Source organism: Equus asinus, chromosome 3 (assembly GCF_041296235.1).
Source record: "Equus asinus isolate D_3611 breed Donkey chromosome 3, EquAss-T2T_v2, whole genome shotgun sequence".
NCBI lineage: Eukaryota > Metazoa > Chordata > Mammalia > Perissodactyla > Equidae > Equus > Equus asinus.
Genome location: NC_091792.1, coordinates 118,499,095 through 118,515,963, shown reverse-complemented (window position 1 = coordinate 118,515,963; position 16,869 = coordinate 118,499,095). Strand labels below are relative to the sequence as shown.

General features: G+C 44.7%; 1 protein-coding gene and 1 long non-coding RNA gene across 7 annotated transcripts in view; one reads left to right on the top strand and one right to left on the bottom strand.

The window, feature by feature from the left end:
* Nucleotides 1–16,869, bottom strand: part of HOPX (HOP homeobox) — a 114,384-nt gene that overhangs the window by 19,798 nt on the left and 77,717 nt on the right. The window contains exons 1-2 of one of the 4 annotated variants that reach the window (XM_070505785.1): nucleotides 9,022–9,174; nucleotides 8,755–8,900 (exon numbers count right to left, since the gene is read on the bottom strand). The exons of 1 other annotated variant lie outside the window; for it this stretch is intronic. The gene's annotated coding sequence lies outside the window, so the exon portion shown is untranslated. Of the gene's footprint in view, nucleotides 1–4,675; nucleotides 4,871–8,754; nucleotides 8,964–9,021; nucleotides 9,175–16,869 lie in introns of those variants that run through there. 2 more of the 4 variants (XM_014857827.3, XM_070505786.1) reach the window with 2 other exon arrangements.
* LOC123283781 (uncharacterized) overlaps nucleotides 1–16,869 on the top strand; it is a 62,549-nt gene that overhangs the window by 10,479 nt on the left and 35,201 nt on the right. The window lies entirely within an intron of this gene.

Here is a 16,869-nt window from a genome sequence, read left to right as displayed (position 1 = left end):
AAAACTTACGTGCTGATGATAGAAATCAGTTTGGTATTTTAAAAATCTCATACAGAGAAGCCACACACAGATAACTGAGAATCAAGTAGATGGAATTGTCATATTGCTCTGTGACCATTTTGTCACTTTAGAATATGAAAAAATTAAAGTTTTTTCCTGCAAATGGTCTTGTTCCCAGTGCCTGACTCTGGAAAGGGCTGTTCATTTGTAATTCTGGGGACATGTGATCATGATTTATTTTTTTGAAAATGTATGCTGGGTTCTGTAATATTTTTGCCTGAGCCCTAGTGACATGGTAAGGAACAGTAGTTAGTGACCTCCATGGTGTATTGCACATGCGTGATCAGTAGATGCTTAGCTGCCAGTTCATAGGCCTTCACAGGCGGTTGTCACCTGCCTAATGCAAGCTGGCATAACTCCTCAGGTTGTTGGTGCATTTTGAAAAGTCCATGAAAGACTCTTTAATAGAATGGAATTATCTCTTTGCACAAATATACTTGAATCAATTATTTTTTATGGTCCAACGACTGCTCTTATTTTATGACTGTAATTAGGTAAAGGATAAAATGACACACCTGGTACTTTGTAGTGCTCCAAATTATGCCAAAGTCCAACCATGCATGCTGCTTGTTGCCATGTGACTCAGTCATACGAGCCTTATTTTTTCCCCGATCGAGTTGTTGTTATGAACAGGTGTTCTACTAATGGGACAAACACAGGGTGTGCAGCTCTAGCCTACTCATTAACATCACAAAATAATTGAAAAGGACAGATTCACCAGCAAGTCCAGCTCAGGGGATAACTCTGAATCTACAGTAAATCGTTTCTCTGAGCATCAGACATAATGTTGCAGAAAGAGGCTGGATGGAGCCTCAGAAGACCTGCACTCTCCTTCCAGCAATATCACTTAAATCTCCAAGTGACTTTGGACAACTCACTTAATTGCTTTGAATCTCCATTTCTTCATCTACAATAGAAGCTGTAATCCTACCCCCACCTATCTCACAGGGTTGTTGTAGGATTCAATAAGATGGATTATGTTTATGAATAGCACTATAAATGATAAACACTGTATAAATACAAGCTACCATTATTAAGGTTCTAATTCAGCTTTCCCAGTGACTCAGGATATAATGTTGGGCAACTGAATGACATCAGGTTTTACAATCATTAAAATAGTAAAACATTTTAGAAACTTCACTCAACCCTATGACTAATAAGATTTCTTAGAACCTTTCATTGGATTGGTCCAGGTAATCAATGCCCACTATGGAGAAATGAAATGCTTCTAAAACGGACTAGCCCAAGTTTTAGAAAATGACACTGAACAGGAGAGAGCACTGAAAATCATACTCTTTAGGTTCCAGAAAGCTATTTCAGTCGCTATTATAGTTTTAGTAAAGTACTAAGGAACTCAGAGAAACTTCTAAATGTTTGAAATACTAGACTAGAACTTGTGATATCATGTGCCTCCATTTCTCAATATTCCAATTGGACAATTCCAATATTCCATATTGCCTAAAAAAAAACATAGTCCTTTAGCCCTCCATTTCCCTTCTCTGTCTCCCACCAACCGATCCAAAGGGTGACCGAGGATCTGTATGATGACATTCATTATGGCAGCATTTGTGAGAACTGGAGGCAGCAGAAATGGCCAATACTAGAGGATTAGATAAGCCAAGAGTGTCTATAAACAGCAGACTATTGAAAAGCAGTTAGAAATAATGCATTAGAAATATAATCAACAACACAGGTAGATCTTAAAGACATGGTGTTGAGTTAAAAGAGAGAGCAAGAAAGAGGGAGAGTGGGGAGCAGAAGAAATAGAATGAGATGTAAAACCTAAGAAGGGTCTTATGTGTGCTATGAATTAAAGAATATATTAACTCAACATGAGCCGAAAGACCAAAAAAAAAGACTTTAAAAATTAAAAGACGGTTGGACTGCCCCATCTTTCAGAGCTTCCGATGTATTTTTTGCATAATGAGGAATACTTTTTTTTTTTTTTGAGGAAGATTAGCCCTGAGCTAACTACTGCCAGTCCTCCTCTTTTTGCTGAGGAAGCCTGGCCCTGAGCTAACATCCGTGCCCATCTTCCTCTGCTTTACATGTGGGACGCCTACCACAGCATGGCTTGCCAAGCAGTGCCATGTCCGCACCCGGGATCCGGGCTGGCGAATGCCCGGCCGCAGAGAAGCGGAACGTGCAAACTTAACCGCTGCGCCACCGGGCCGGCCCCTGAGGGATACTTTATGACCCACTTACTGCCCTTCACACTGCAGCCTACTCCAACCCTCAAAGAGCAAACTGAATATCTGGTCATTGACCATGACCACCCTCCCTGCTTTTCAGCACCATCATCAAATGGCTTTCTAGCCTTCTCTTATTCAAGTTAAATAACATCCGGTCCTTTTGCCACTCCTTTTGTTATTGATTTTATTAAAATAATTAATAAAATGTATCGATTAATAAAATCAATAATAAATAAAATAAAAGGTTTGATTTTATTATTATTTTGTCATCTAGGAGCTCTTCTGAGCTAGTTGCAAGGACTCTCCTCCCTTTTAAATTGTGGAACCCTGAACCAGGTACAAAGCTAATGAAAATAAGAGATGACCTCCCGCTTTCTTCACTCCTGCTTCATAAACCCCAGTTCCAGTCATCTCCAAAGGATTCTAGGCTACTCCCCAAGAAGAGTGTGAAGAATACATGATAAAGTGATAGACACTTGCATTTTAATTTAAATTTGCAATTTAAATTATTAAAGTTTTTCTAAACAGATTTCACTCCTGAGCACCAGTAGACTAGAAATTTGGAAAGGAGTGATTGGATATGAAAGCTAGGGAGGATTGTTTATGTAGCTTTCCTTAGGGAGAAACCACATAGGAAGGAAATGAAAGTACATCAACAAAGACTACAAATTTATTAAGCAGATTATCTAAGCAGATTTGTCATGTCCTTAAGAATTCCAGGAAACTTCCATCATGATCCATCTAGATCTAATGGCTAGAATGACTGCCATTCCTTTCCCACCCAGGATACACTAAGAGATTAGAACTGATCAAGGTCTGTCTTAGGTTGTTTCTGTTTTGTGTATTTTTTTTTTAACATGAAAAGGACAGAGTAACATAAAAGGACAGATGAAAAATCTGGCAGAGTTTTCATGTTTGGTCACATTTTGTCAAAACCATCAGAAGCAAATTACAAAAAATTATATGAGGATGGGTAAAAATTAACTTTGCTACTTTTAAAAGAGCTTATATCGCTATCCAAACATGGCCATAAGCTAACATTAGAACCTAAAGCAAATAGAGTAACTTGACCTTGTGATGAACAGTTCCTTGAACCCTCAGCATTCGTCCTGAACTTCTTTTTGGAAAGCCAGTATAAATATACCAGCTCTCCTCCGTCTGGGCAGTACGGATACAATGCTTCCTGCGGAGAACCTGAGTCACAGTGGGAGTGAGTGACTTGGCAGAGAGGCCAGAATGAGGCATGGGAAGGCCTGGGCTGCAGAGGTAGCTCAGCTACCAACCAATCTACTATTCTGGGCAACTCCCTTTCCTCTCTCGTACCTTCATGTACTGTATTCACAGGTGAACAGACAGTTTATTGCTCAGGCCAGGTATCTTTGAGAATGAAAGGAGGTGTATTAAGAATCCTGGGACTACTGATCTTTCAGGCTCCTTCCTGCTTTAAAATTCCACCACGGCTGACTTAGAGTTGATAATAGGACCCAGGTTCCTGACACCAGACCTGCCCTCTGCTCCCCAGGCTAGGCTGTCTCCTGCCCGGGCCTGTTCCACTGGGGTTCCGTTGAAAAGAGTGTTCAACATATCGCCTAAAGATGGATGAAGGTACTTCCCCAGCAAATAAAAAGGACAGCCTGACCTGTACCTGCTAAGTCATGTACTTACACACCCTAAACCCCATGTGTGTTCAAAATCAACAGCACTGGAATGCCAAATCCACATCAGGGTCATTGAAAGGCAGGGGTGGCCAAGGAAGCCAGGGCCAGGAAGAGAGCAGACACACGCACCCCCTGCATCAGGAGAATCCCTCTATTTGCAGCCTCAAGCCTGTTCTCCACCAGCCCGCCCAAGGTGAGCAGACAGGATGGGTGTGGTCCAGGGTCTGCCTCGGGATCCTCAGGTGCTGGTTTTTAAATGGGCAGGTTAGTACTTTATAAGTCGCTCCAGGACGTAGGCCGCCCTTCTGCCAACAATTACATCTTTGAGTAGCCCTATCCACCATCCCTGTTCCCTTGGCTTTTTAAAAGTTTGAGGAAGCCATCAACAACATCTAAGAATTAGTCTGGGTTAGGTCATGACACAGCCTTAAAAACATGTCCAACTGAACTAAGCCGTTCCAAACTAAGAGAATTTGGAAACAAAGGTGAGGGGAAAATGTTCAAAGAAAAGTCATCCAAGGGAGGCAGCAATTCTGTCACTGATACTCACACTTATCCGCTGTGCAAACCTGTCACTCAGTTTTTAAAAACTATTATCATTATTATTTGGTGAAACTCTGCATGGCAAGAAGAAGAAACATTTGGCTTCCTAACAGCAGCACTCAACCAGTTCTGGCTGCCACCCTAATGCCAACAGCCTAATCCCTTCCCCCAGGGCTTGGGTCCCCTGTCTCTTGGTCTCCAGGGGCTCAGGGTGGAGCTTACCTTCCCCCTCCCCTCCTCGCTGCTGCTCTCACCAGCGAAGACTCTGTGCCCTCTGACTGCCCAGCTGCCCTGGGCTCCCAGCTGCCTGCACACTTTGCCTCCCCAGACGGAGGTTAATGACACTCCTGGCCACGCCCCTCTTCAAAGGCAGGACATGCCGCATGCTGCTGCCACTTGCCAACAAGAGCTTCAGCAATCTCAGCTTTCTGAATGGAAGAAAGGGCCCAGAGTCACAGGAACTGAGCAGGCTCCTTGCCCCGGCCTGCATGGCTGGGTGCCCAAGGAAGGAGCCCCCTTGTCACTAAGGCTGGGCAAGCTGCTCTGCCTGTGCCAGTCTTCTGCTCTGGAGAAGGAGCCCAGTAATATTTATAAAGCCCTGTGAGGAGAATTTCTTGACACTTTATCTCCGCTGTAGTGACCTTAAGGTGGCTCTCCCTTCAGAAAGATAGATGAAATGCAGTCATCTCTGATGAGGATGAACACATTTAACAAAGAATAGACGGATTCAGGAAATGGAATCTCTCAGAGCCCAGTCTGTAGGGTTTCCCTGTGGCATGTGATTTGAGGAATTCTGGTGAAAACGCCCAATCGTGGTATACTTTCCCCCAGCAAGTTGCTTGGAATTCTGACCAGTAGGGATTATAAATTTTGCCTAAAACTTGCTTCTCCTGATTGCCCCAAATGGTAATTATATAACATTTCAAAGAACTCCCAGATACGTTATCTTGCTGGAACCTATTTAATATACCAGGGAGGGCCATAACTCATTAAACAATTATTCTCTATTAACATCATAACTTTAATTAGTTTTCCTGAGATGGGTAAGCAAAGCCCTGAGGGGATGAAACCCAGGAAATCAGGCACCTTTGGATTGGAGGGGGGATGGGAAGCCATCTAAACCATGGCCGGCTGGCCTCGGCACTGTGGTCCCACAGGCACCCCCGCGTCCGCCCTTGCACCTGCACAGGTGCCGAGGTGAGGGACAGACAGGAAAAGCAGAAGCCACAAAGATAAACTTCCCCCACTCACACTTCTGCCTGGGGCTGACCTGGAAATCACAATGAAAAGACCCTGTAGTGCCAAATAGACTCATCACGACACTGAGGACTCGTGCTCGTTTCTGAAAGAGCAACTTGGCTGTGCCCCAGAGCAGAGCGCCCGGTGCGTCTGTCTGGATTCTTTTCAATAACTATAATCCTCTGGCTTAAATCAGAAATTACGTAGGGAACGAAGGGAGGCTTTAGTTTTGAAACATCCCTTCTCACACGTTAGCACAATCCTTAAATAACACACTTTTGAGGCGCTGAGTAATTCCTGCCACTGGCCAACGCCGAGCGTGTCTGGGTTCCAAGAATTTGCTTGAAATGTGCCGGACACCTTATCCTAGATAGAGCTGAACATTAGAAGCGTCGGTCTCAGGGGTCCCTCCTTCTTCCTCTGTTGTCGTCCTCCCTGGGTCCTGGAACACGGTGGCCCTGTGGCAGACCCCTCCCTCTCTCGGGCCTCACTATCCTCATGTGCCAAGTGAGGGGTTGGGGTTTCACTGGTTCTCATCCTGGCTGCACATTAGAATACCTGGGGAGCTTCAAAAACAATGCGAGGGCTGCATACCCGGGGATTCTGATTTAACTGGTTGGGGTGAGGCCCAGTCCCGGGTATTTTTTATAACGGTTTTCCAGGTCCACAACCTCGGAGTTGGGTGTTCTCGGGGACCCTCCCAATTCTATGAAAGTCCACAATCCTGACAGTCTGCTCCTCCACTTTATTTATTGAATTAATTTTTTTTCCAAACATACTCATTTTTTATTTCCAGTATGTTGCATAGGCTGATTTTTAGAAATGCTTTTAATTTAAAAAAAAAAGATATATTGTTAAAGTATTGTTGAGCATAATTGGTATCTAATGCTGCACATATCTAAAGTGTACAATCTGATAAATTCCACATATAGGGAATGGTTACCACAACCAGGATAGTGAACATAGCCATGGCCCCCGAAAGTTTCCTGTGCCCCTTGGTAACCCCACACCCCTTCTCCTGGCTCCCCTTCTCCCTGAAACCACTGATCTGCTTTCTGTTACTATAGAGTCATTGCATTTTCTGTCATTTTACACCAATGGAATCATATAGTGTGTACTATTTTTTTGCCTGGCTTCTTACTAGTTATGTCCTTATACTTTAGATTTCAAGCTCTATGAGAACCGTTTCCACCTTTTAATTCTTTTCTCTTCCTCCCAGCCCCCAGCTTACATTTGCTCAGAGAAGCCCCTTAATCATTATTTGCTTGATCACAATGAGACCTTTATAACCTTACAATGGAGCTTCAGTTTGGTGGCCAAGAAGTGCCCGCCGTGTTAAGGGTCTCACCTCCCCATGACTTCTCTGTAGGTCCCTAGTAGTAGCTTCAGCTGAGTTAAAAAATAATGCATTAGCTTAAACCAGAGGTCTTCATTTAGGATCCGTGGCCTTCTAGGGGTCCAGAAAATGAGCATCAAGGTGTGTGTTGAGCGCTGGGGGGAGGGGGCTCTACCTGGGAAAGGCTCTTGGCTTTCACCAGATTCTAAATCTTTTTTTTTCTTTTTTTTTTTTTTTGCTGAGGAAGATTCACCCGATGCTAATATCTCTTGCCAATCTCCCTCTTTTTGCTTGAGGAAGATTTGCCCTGTGCTAATATCTGTACCAATATCCCCCTCCTTTGTATGTGGATTGCTGCCACAGCATGGCCACCAAACGAGTGGTGTAGGTCCATGCCTGGGATCTGAATCCTGGCCTGGGAAGCAGAGCACACTGAACTTAACCACTAGGCAACCAGGCCAATCCCCAGATTCTAAATCTTAATCATCAGATTCTTGATCTAAAAGCATGAACTATCGAATTAAAGTCATGCTTTATTCCTTATTGTACTCCTATATGCATTTTATGAATATGATGTCTAATTATAAATCCTCTACTGCCTGCTCCCCCTTCTCTACCCTTCCCCCTCCCACTACCTCTGTTTTGCTCTGGTTATACTTAACCCTACTTAACCAATTACACCGCTGGACCCTGTCGAGGGGCAGTGCTGCTTCATGGGAACTTTTGGCATTCTCCTTCTCTTTAAGACCTTCTCACCTCAACTATGGGGTGTGTTGTGCTTTTTTTTTATTCAAGGATTCTTATTCCACTTTACTTAACAGTTTACCCGAATACCTGGATAACAGTGTGCTCAAATATCACGTACCTACATTTCCTCAAAACCCCAGAGCACAAGGTTCCTTTTCATCTTAAACAAGATCAATTTTTTTTTTTTAAAGATTGGCATCTGGGCTAACAACTATTGCCAATCTTCCTTTTTTTTTTTTCCCCTGCTTTATTTCCCAAACCGGCCCCCCTCCCCACATAGTTGTATATCTTAGTTGCAGGTCCTTCTAGTTGTGGGATGTGGGATACCACCTCAACGTGGCCTGACCAGCGGTGCCATGTCCATGCCCAGGATCCGAACCCTGGGCCGCCACAGCGGAGCATGCGAACTTAACCACTCGGCCACGGAGCCGGCCCCAAGATCAATGTTTTTATTGTTATAACTGATAAGTGTTATAAGAGCCAGAAGTAACAATAAATAGCACTGTAAATTCACAGTTGAGCCACCTCTACTCAACCCAGAAACGCCTCCACTTTCCCCCCACATTGAGCACAAAATTATTTCTGAATGATTTAATGTGCGATTTTACACTGAGTTGTAGAATAGCAATACCAGCTTCTAAATGATAAGTTAAAGTGCATCTGGCATAGCCATACAAGCGCTGGCTTCAAAACGTCCTTCAGAGATAGGAGAGAGCAAGATAAACATCTTAGCTGCTGGTCAAATGGCCCACATGGACTCTCCCTTGCTCCAAGTCCACCTCCAGCCCATGCACATATTGCAAGGGTCTGCTATCTTACACCCAGCAGCATTCTCTGGCTCCCTGCCCAGGGGCCAGCTCTTGACTTTTCTTCTCCCTTTTTCCAACAGAATAGCAAATATGAAACTACAGCATTTCAGTCCACTTTCTACCCGACCTCATTCCTCTGCGTTAAAGGCAAACCTCTGAGAGCTACTTACGTGGACGTGGCAAAGGCAAGTCCTGGGTTTGGAAGCCGGGTTTGCTGATGCCAGCCTGCTTAAATAGCTGGGCTGGCTGACGCAGGCTGTTGATAGCACGTTTATTTACGCCCGTGACTGCACGCTCAAGCAAGGACCTGAAAAACCTGCAGCGTGGGCAGGAAGAAAACAACTGAAAGTATGCCGAGGTTACATCTCTCCCGGTTATTCAGGTTTGATATTCAGGCGGTGACTTCTGAGAGTCTCATGGAACATTCTCGGCACTACCTTCTCGTCCCTGATCTCTTTCTGAGCCAAGTAAGACGCTTCACAAGATTGGATGAGAGACATGCAGCTGAGAGAAGAAGGAAGAAACACAGGACCCTGGACCCTTGTGCCAAGTTCCTTATTTTGAACGGGCTTCCAGTTAGAGGTTGCCTCATTTCAAAGCAAAGGCTTGGTGAGGTTGATTTCACAGCTCTGTGGGCTGGATGCCAAGCTAAGAGCCTGGACAATAGCCCAATCAATGAAAAGTTGTTCTTTCAGGCACAGAACGTACAAATACAGATCAGTTATAAGGGAGGTTCAGGCTAGGATGATACTATTTTAGGTCTCCTTCAAAACCATCTTAATTTCTTTTTCCCTGCATCTGTACTTTCCTCCTGACCTCCCCTCTCTTGCCTTTGTTAATGAAATTCCTATCTAAGAGTTGAAAGATTCCCCATGAGAGCTCAGATAAAAAGCCAGTGTGTGAGCACGCCGGTGGGAGGATGCACTCCAAGTGTGAGAAACTGTTCGGTGGTACGAGTGACCATCAGTGGAAATGTTTCTAAGGGTGAGGGTATGTGTGTGGGTGTGGGGACCTGGTTAGTTGATGTTTCTCTTTATTTTATATCTAGATACAGCAGTTAATAGTCAATTGCAGAATGCTAAACACACCAAGTGGGCATGATTTTGAGAGGATGAAGGAAGGGAGACAGGATTCGGTGAGATCATTTATGGGAGTATCTGTGTGTGTTTGCTGGTACGTAACACAAACTGGTAAGCGCCACCCAGATACACACATCCTAAATTTTTCACTTCATTGGAGAAAGAAAAAGCCCACTTGATTCTCTTGGGAACGGCGGCTATATGTGAAAGAAGAGCAGCAATCATTCAGAATATCTCTTTCCCTCTTAGAAAAGGGGGTGATGGTTGTAAAACATGTGTGGGAGAAAAGTAGAGACAGGGGGCCTAGCCTGCTCCAACCTTGGTTACCAGAGGAATTCTTTTGTTTCCAGCCTAATTCATTGCCTAACTTTTGACTGTTCTATGGCCAAATCTGGATTCTTGCCTCCCAGATCTCTTGAATGCAGTGTCTATGTCTTGTTCATCTTTTGACACCCACAGTGTCTGGCGTAAATTATTATGACAATGACAGTGATGATGATGATGATGATAGTAATCATCATCATCATGATCATTATCATCATCATCTAGAATCTAGAGAAACTGACTGTGTTCCAGGGTCTATTTAAAGCACTTTACAGAAAGTTTGTTTGCTTATATAATCTCACAACTCTGAGTTAGTTTTTTATTATTGTCATTTTACGGATGAGGAGACTGATACTCAGAAAGATTAAACAGAACGTACAAAGGTCACAGCAAGAGGTAGAGGTGGAAATTGAATCCAGATCTGTCAGGTTGCAGAGTCTGGCTTTACACTCAGGACTGTTTTGAACCATATTTAGAAAGTTGCCTGAGAATGTTTGCACCTATTCTTATTTTCTTCCTTATCATCTGTTTTCCAGAACATGATTGCCACAACCTCAATGACCTTGCCTGCCTTGTCTCCTATCGTCACCCCAGCACCTGGCATGGTGTTTGGCACACAGTAGGTGCTCAATAAATATGTGCAATTTACTCAGTTTCTAATTCCTTGAAAGGCTGTGCAACCCAACAGACAGAGTGTCTGGCATCAGCAGACTCTCATCTTGGTTCAGACACATTTCTTTTCCTCTTGTGTAATGTGTTGGCTTCAAACTATTTCTCTTTATCCAGTGTATCATGGAGATGAAACTAAAAGTGGCAGAAACCATAGAGCAGTTTTAGATCACTTAAGAACTCTGCAGATAGGTGGTTTCAGCTTCAGTGGTGCAAAGAAGTCATCAAGAACCCAGGCTTTTTCTGTCCTTCATTTTGTAGCCCTCAGTGTGACAGCATTGCCTCCCCTCATTGTGACAAGGTTGCTGCAGTAGCTCAGTACATCACGTCCTTAAACAAAAACATCCAAAGAAAGGTAGGAAGGGATGTGGGCTTCCTCTTCAGCATCTCTTTCTATTTATTAGAGAGAAAAATCTTTCCAGAAGCCACTAGCAGACTTCCAGTTATGTCTCCTTGCTCAGAACTGGGTCACATGACCACCACATTGGCTAAATCCATCATTTGCAAAGAGAATATGAATCAGGCTGGTCATGGCTCATCTCATGGGCCTGAGGGAAGGCTCCAACTTCCCCAGACAAATTTCCTTGATATCTGAACAAAATCAGGGTTCAGTTAACAGGGAAGAAGCAGAAAAGTGCTACCAACAATTCTTCCAATCCAAGAAATCCTTTAAAATATGATAAAGTATGCTTCAGTGCTTAGGCTCCACACCAGCCATGGCAGTTGAGTTTCACTATATCAGTTCTCTATTTCTATGCACCTTTTTTTTTTAAAATGAAAAAAGCTTACTTGGCTTTCAGCAAAATTAAAACTATTTCAACAACCCACAAATAAGGGAAATAGCTGGCCACAGTCAGTTTTTTTCCTACACATTTAGATCCTAGGTCTTTATATCACCACTGATTTTCTACATATCCAAGGAATAGCACACAATCTATCAGCCTCTTGTCTTCTCCTGTGTCTGATGGGATCAACGATGCTGTTGATTTCTTAGAAACATCAAGTGCAACACTGCAACTAACCATGAAAAGATTGCAAAACAGTCTAGAAGGGTTTAAGACTCAAGTTTACCTGCTGCTTTTCTTGTCTATTGTATTTCAGTGAATTCCTATCCCACATGTTTGCATCTGTCGCTGCCTGAGAGCGCCAGCTGCCTGGGATGTGTAAACCAGAAATATATGGCTGATACAGTAATTCTCATATATTTCTTTTTCTCCTGGTGGTTGACAAACTTCAAATTAACACCTGCAGATGGGTAATTATTTTCCTTCTCTTCGCTGTTCTAGACTTTGCCTTGCGGTGGGCTTCAGGAACTTCTCCATTGTCACAGATCAAGAGAATTAGGGTGAAGGATGAAGTGAGCTAGATTTTATACTCCACAAGGAAAGAACAACATCTGAGAGATGGTAGGTGCTCCATAACTGCTTGCTGAGTGACTAGAAGAATGGTAGAAAGGACAAAGTATGGGCTTCTGAATCATGCAGACTTGGATTCAAGTCCCACCTCTGCTGCTTACCATCTATGTGATCCAGGGCAAGTTATGTAACTTCTTTCAGACTCAGTTTCCTCATCTGTAAAATGGGAATAATGGGGGCCAGCCCCGTGACCGAGTGGTTAAGTTCTCATGCTCTGCTTTAGTGGCCCTGCTTTGGTTTTACCGGTTCTGATCCTGGGTGTGGACCTAGCATCGCTCATCAGGCCATGCTGAGGCGGCATCCTGCATAGCTCAACTAGAAGCACCTACAACTAGAATATACAACTATCTACTGTGGGACTTTGGGGAGAAGAAAAAAAAGAGGAAGATTAGCTCAGGGCCAATCTTTAAAAAAAAAATGGTAATAATGATGTTTATCTCTCAGGTTTGCTGTAAGGACTAGAGATAATGTATGTAAAGCACTTAGCATAGTGCCTAGAACATAGTCTATGCTCAATAAATGGAGCTATCACTACTAGATACAACAAGAAGCCAGGTTTTCCTTAGTCATCTTTGTGGAGCCTACACATTGTGGGCACAAAATAGGTAAACTCAGCCCCATGGCTGAGTGGTTAAGTTCACGCACTCCGCTTCCACAGCCCAGGGTTTCACCGGTTTGGATCCTGAGCGCAGACTTGGTACCGCTCATCAGGCCACCCTGAGGTGGCGTCCCACGTAGTAGAGCCAGAAAGACCTACAACCAGAATATACAACTATGTATTGGGGGGAGTTAGAGAGAAGGAAATAAAGGAAGATTGGCAACAGATGTTAGCTCAGGTGCCAATCTAAAAAAAAAAAAAGAGTTAAACCTAAAACCCCCATGTGCTTGAGCAAACTGGGGTGTTGGTAGAGCCATATAGAAGGCAGTGATATCTGGACAGTGGGGACAAATATGAGGGAAGCATGAGGAACCAAGCAATGGTGTCGAGAGAGAAAAGCCAGTTCTTGGGGGACAGAGAACTACCAAAGGCACTTGAGAAAGTTCACCATGAAAGATATAAACCCCCCAAGGGCCCAAACCTGACTTGCACAGAAGCAAATTAGGAAGAGGGGTAGACACGGCATAGGAGCTTACTTGCTGAAAGTCACCCCTGAAACACGAACTTGCAAGACAGAGAGACTGAGAATTCTCTGCAGATGGTGTAGAAGTTCTAATTCCCAGAGTGCCCTTCCTGGCCCAGCCTGGCTGGGATGTGGAACAGTGTGGGGAGCAGAAGAGGATCAGCAGATGACAGAGAACCTTGACACAGAAGAGGATGCCAGCTGGCCTAGGTTGGAGACATTTCCCTTGGCTGCTCCTGGCACAAGCTTTCACAAGTCCCCTGGTGGAGGGATTGGCAGTTATAACATAATCTCTCTCTGTACGTGTTCTTTGTAGTTTCTTGTATACCTCGTAATGATTAGGTCATCCTTTCGGTGAACTGTAGGTATTTCCTCCTAAGCGTGGATTCCATCATCTGACCTAATCCGTTTGTTGTCCTTGTGGAGTCCTGAGTCAGCTGATGACTGGGAGTTAAGATGCGGTGGTGCATAAGCAGCACCCATTACAGAAGGTCCTGGGCAAGGCTGTTCCATCTGCTGTGGTTCATGTTGCCTTTGCTCTTCAACTTAAGAACCACAGTTTCTTCTCGTTCCATGTGCTTTCATCCAGAGTCTAATGCATGGGGAGGTCACAAGCATTGCTTTCCTTGAGATCCACTCCTGCTATTGGTTGGAGGAGAGGAAGGTGCTTGGGAAGGGGGTGTGTCACCCCAGTTGTGGAAGGAGGGAGGGAGGAGGCGTCTTTCTTCACCCAGGAATGCCTCACTTCTCTCCCTCAGCATTAGGACTTACTGTGTTGGCAGGAGCCGTCCAGGAAGCAGCACGGTGACATTCTCAAGAAGGGTGGGGGTGCAGCATCACCTAAGAGTTTGCTCTTCCATGAATGATAAGATGTTGCAGGTTGGGGCCACCTCAACCTGATTGTAATTCCCTAACACACAGGGTGAGGAAAGAGAGTCCCCACACCCACTACTGAAATTTCAGGGGTGGGCCCCGTGCTTTTAGAAAGCAGGGGGTGGGAGCTGGAGTAAAGAAAAACAAAGTTGTTTGGTTAAAAACCTTGCTTGACTGGGCGTCATCAAACCCAGGCACAGTCCACGCTCCTAACCACTGCAGGGCGCGACCTTTGCAGCCACTCCCAACCGCGACTTGTGACTTGCGACTTGAGACTCAGGGAGCCTCAGGCAGGAGAGGTAAAGCAGGCCCTACAGGTACCCCCAACCAAGCTCTGAGCTCAGTCTATTTAAGACGCTTGATGTCTGTGAGTGATTTTTACTTGGGAACAGAGAGGAAGGAGAAAGGAGGACTGAGCTAACAAAGATTTAAAGTTTGAAGACGACACCCCTCACCCCCCAAAACTGCATGTTTGACACAGTGGAGAAAGAGTTGAAAATAATTTGGGCTAAAATCATGAGTCAGCTTCAGGGAGAGAAGAGTTTTGACTAGAAGCTACAGACCTTCTTCTTCCTGCCTCCTGCTCTGCACCCCAGAGGCGCCAGGTGAACTCACGGTGACTTTGGAAGCTCCCATCTCTCCTCAGACCCCGTCTGTATGAGGAGGGAGTGGAACTAGAGGATCTCTCTGAGATCCTTTCTGTTTCAATTGTCCATCCACAAGGGGAGAGTCAGGAGCAGGTGGATGGAGAGGAGGGAGCCCCGGGTAGCCATGAGGAGGGCGGCTCCCCCTCTTAGGGCTGAGAGAAGCCTCAATGCACAGTACAATTTCACCAACTGTTACAACATTGAAAGAGTCCACTTCCTTAGCATTGGTAAGTAGCCACTCCCAAGGCTCCCTAGTCCTCTCCTTCAACAACCTGGGCCTCCTCACACCACCTAGGATCCAGCAACTAGAGGGTAACACCTGGTACTGTGTCACTGTGTGTGTGTGTGTGTGTGTGTGTGTGTGGTCTTCCCTAGGTACAACCACATGTTTGGTCAGTGCCTGGCCTTCTTCTGCAGTCCAGGGAGACATCCTGAAAGAGAAAATCCCTTGGGGGAGAGGGAAGGAAAGAAGGAAGAAAGGAAGGAAATGTCTAAAAGTCTTGATTTCTACTTTTGGGAAAAATATACTGTGGTCTGACTTTTTAAACTAATTCAGTGCAATTCTGCTCTGTGCATTCAGCGAGAACCTGCCTCCCCCGTGGCCTTCTCTGAGCTTTCTGTAATGAGGCCTTGGCAGTGAAGTGGGTAATGATTCAAAGGCTCTTGTAAAATGTCTTCTGATGTGGCGAATTGCATAAATGGTGGTACATACTCTTGCACCTGCCTTTCACCAATCTGGAGAGTCAGCTCCTGGACTAGTCTTTCCAGTGAGTTCTGAGGAACCTGCAAGAAGGTCTGGTGTCCTGGCTTGACCTCCCAAAGCTGACGCCCCTGACGTTGTTCTCTGACTCAGAGGGAAATGAACTCTGAATTCTTCATCATGCTGCCATGGGCCAGATCTCTCCCAGGGCCAGATCTCAGGCTGAGGACAATTTAGGGTGGTACCAGAGTTCAGAGGAAAGCCTTTGGAGACAGTGTGGACCTGGTTCAAACTTGGAGTAAGAACCTTCCTGGCTTTCCCAGAAGTGTCCTGGTTTTGGCATTGAAAGTCCTGGGTCCCAGAAAACTTCCAAGTCCTGGGCAAACTGGGATGGTTGGTCACCCTATCTTCATCCTCTCACTTCACAGCCAGTAATTTAACCTCTTGGAACCTTAGTTTCCTCATATGTGAAATGAGGATAATGATAACCTCATACGATATTTGAGGACTAGGATTGATATCTCTCCAAAGATTGTTCAGGAAGAAAAGAGAAGATTGGGTGTCAAGAATGTCTTTCTGCCTCTCTTCCAAGAAGGAGTAGATATCTCCTCTCCCCAATATGTTTTGACTTTTCCAAGTGTAGGTGTGAGGACGGCACTTGAGGATTCTGGAATAGTCTTCAGAAAGCCTTGCAGGTCCTGGCTAATGCAGAAGGGTGGGTTAAGGGCTCTCCCAGCCCTATGATTATCTGATTAAGTCTAACTATCAGAAGCAGATGACTACTTGCAGAAGTGACTTTTAGCAGCTACCACTTGGGAGTCACAAATGAGGGATGATGAAGCCTTTTCTTTTCAGCGTCTTTGTTGCCCCTCAGCTATTGTCTGCAGAGATAATTAACTAATAGCCAGGTTCTGAAGGCCTATTTCCAAGTAACTGCTGTTTCAGGGCTGAAAACGGAAAAGAAGTCAGTGCTTTCAAAGGATTCCCTTGCAAGGTATTTGCAGCAGGCAAGGATGGATTTCACCGGCATCTTAATCCCTGGCAATAAAAGTCAAGGGCTGTCTTGGAGACCAGAGGCAGCAAGCAAGAACTCCAATAACAAAAGAGAGGCGGGAGGATTATTTATTCAAATGTGCTGACAGAAGAAAGCCTTAATCAAAGACACCATAGAAAACAAGCTGCAGGCTGATAGGGAGTATTCGGAACATGAAGGTGTCAAAGGGATCCAGCTTTTTCTGAGCGGAAGGAGATTGCTGGGGGAAATGGTCTTTCGTAACTGAGCAGAGCTATGTCAGCACTAATGACAGGAGAAGGCTCTTATTAGGAAGATGCCAAGGGCTGGGGATTATTCAAAGTGCAAATGTCTTCACCTTCCCATCCCTCCCACCCCCATCACAAGTGAAATAAGAATCATTAGAATTAGTGCCAGATTCTGATTGAAAATAGGTCTTCAGAAG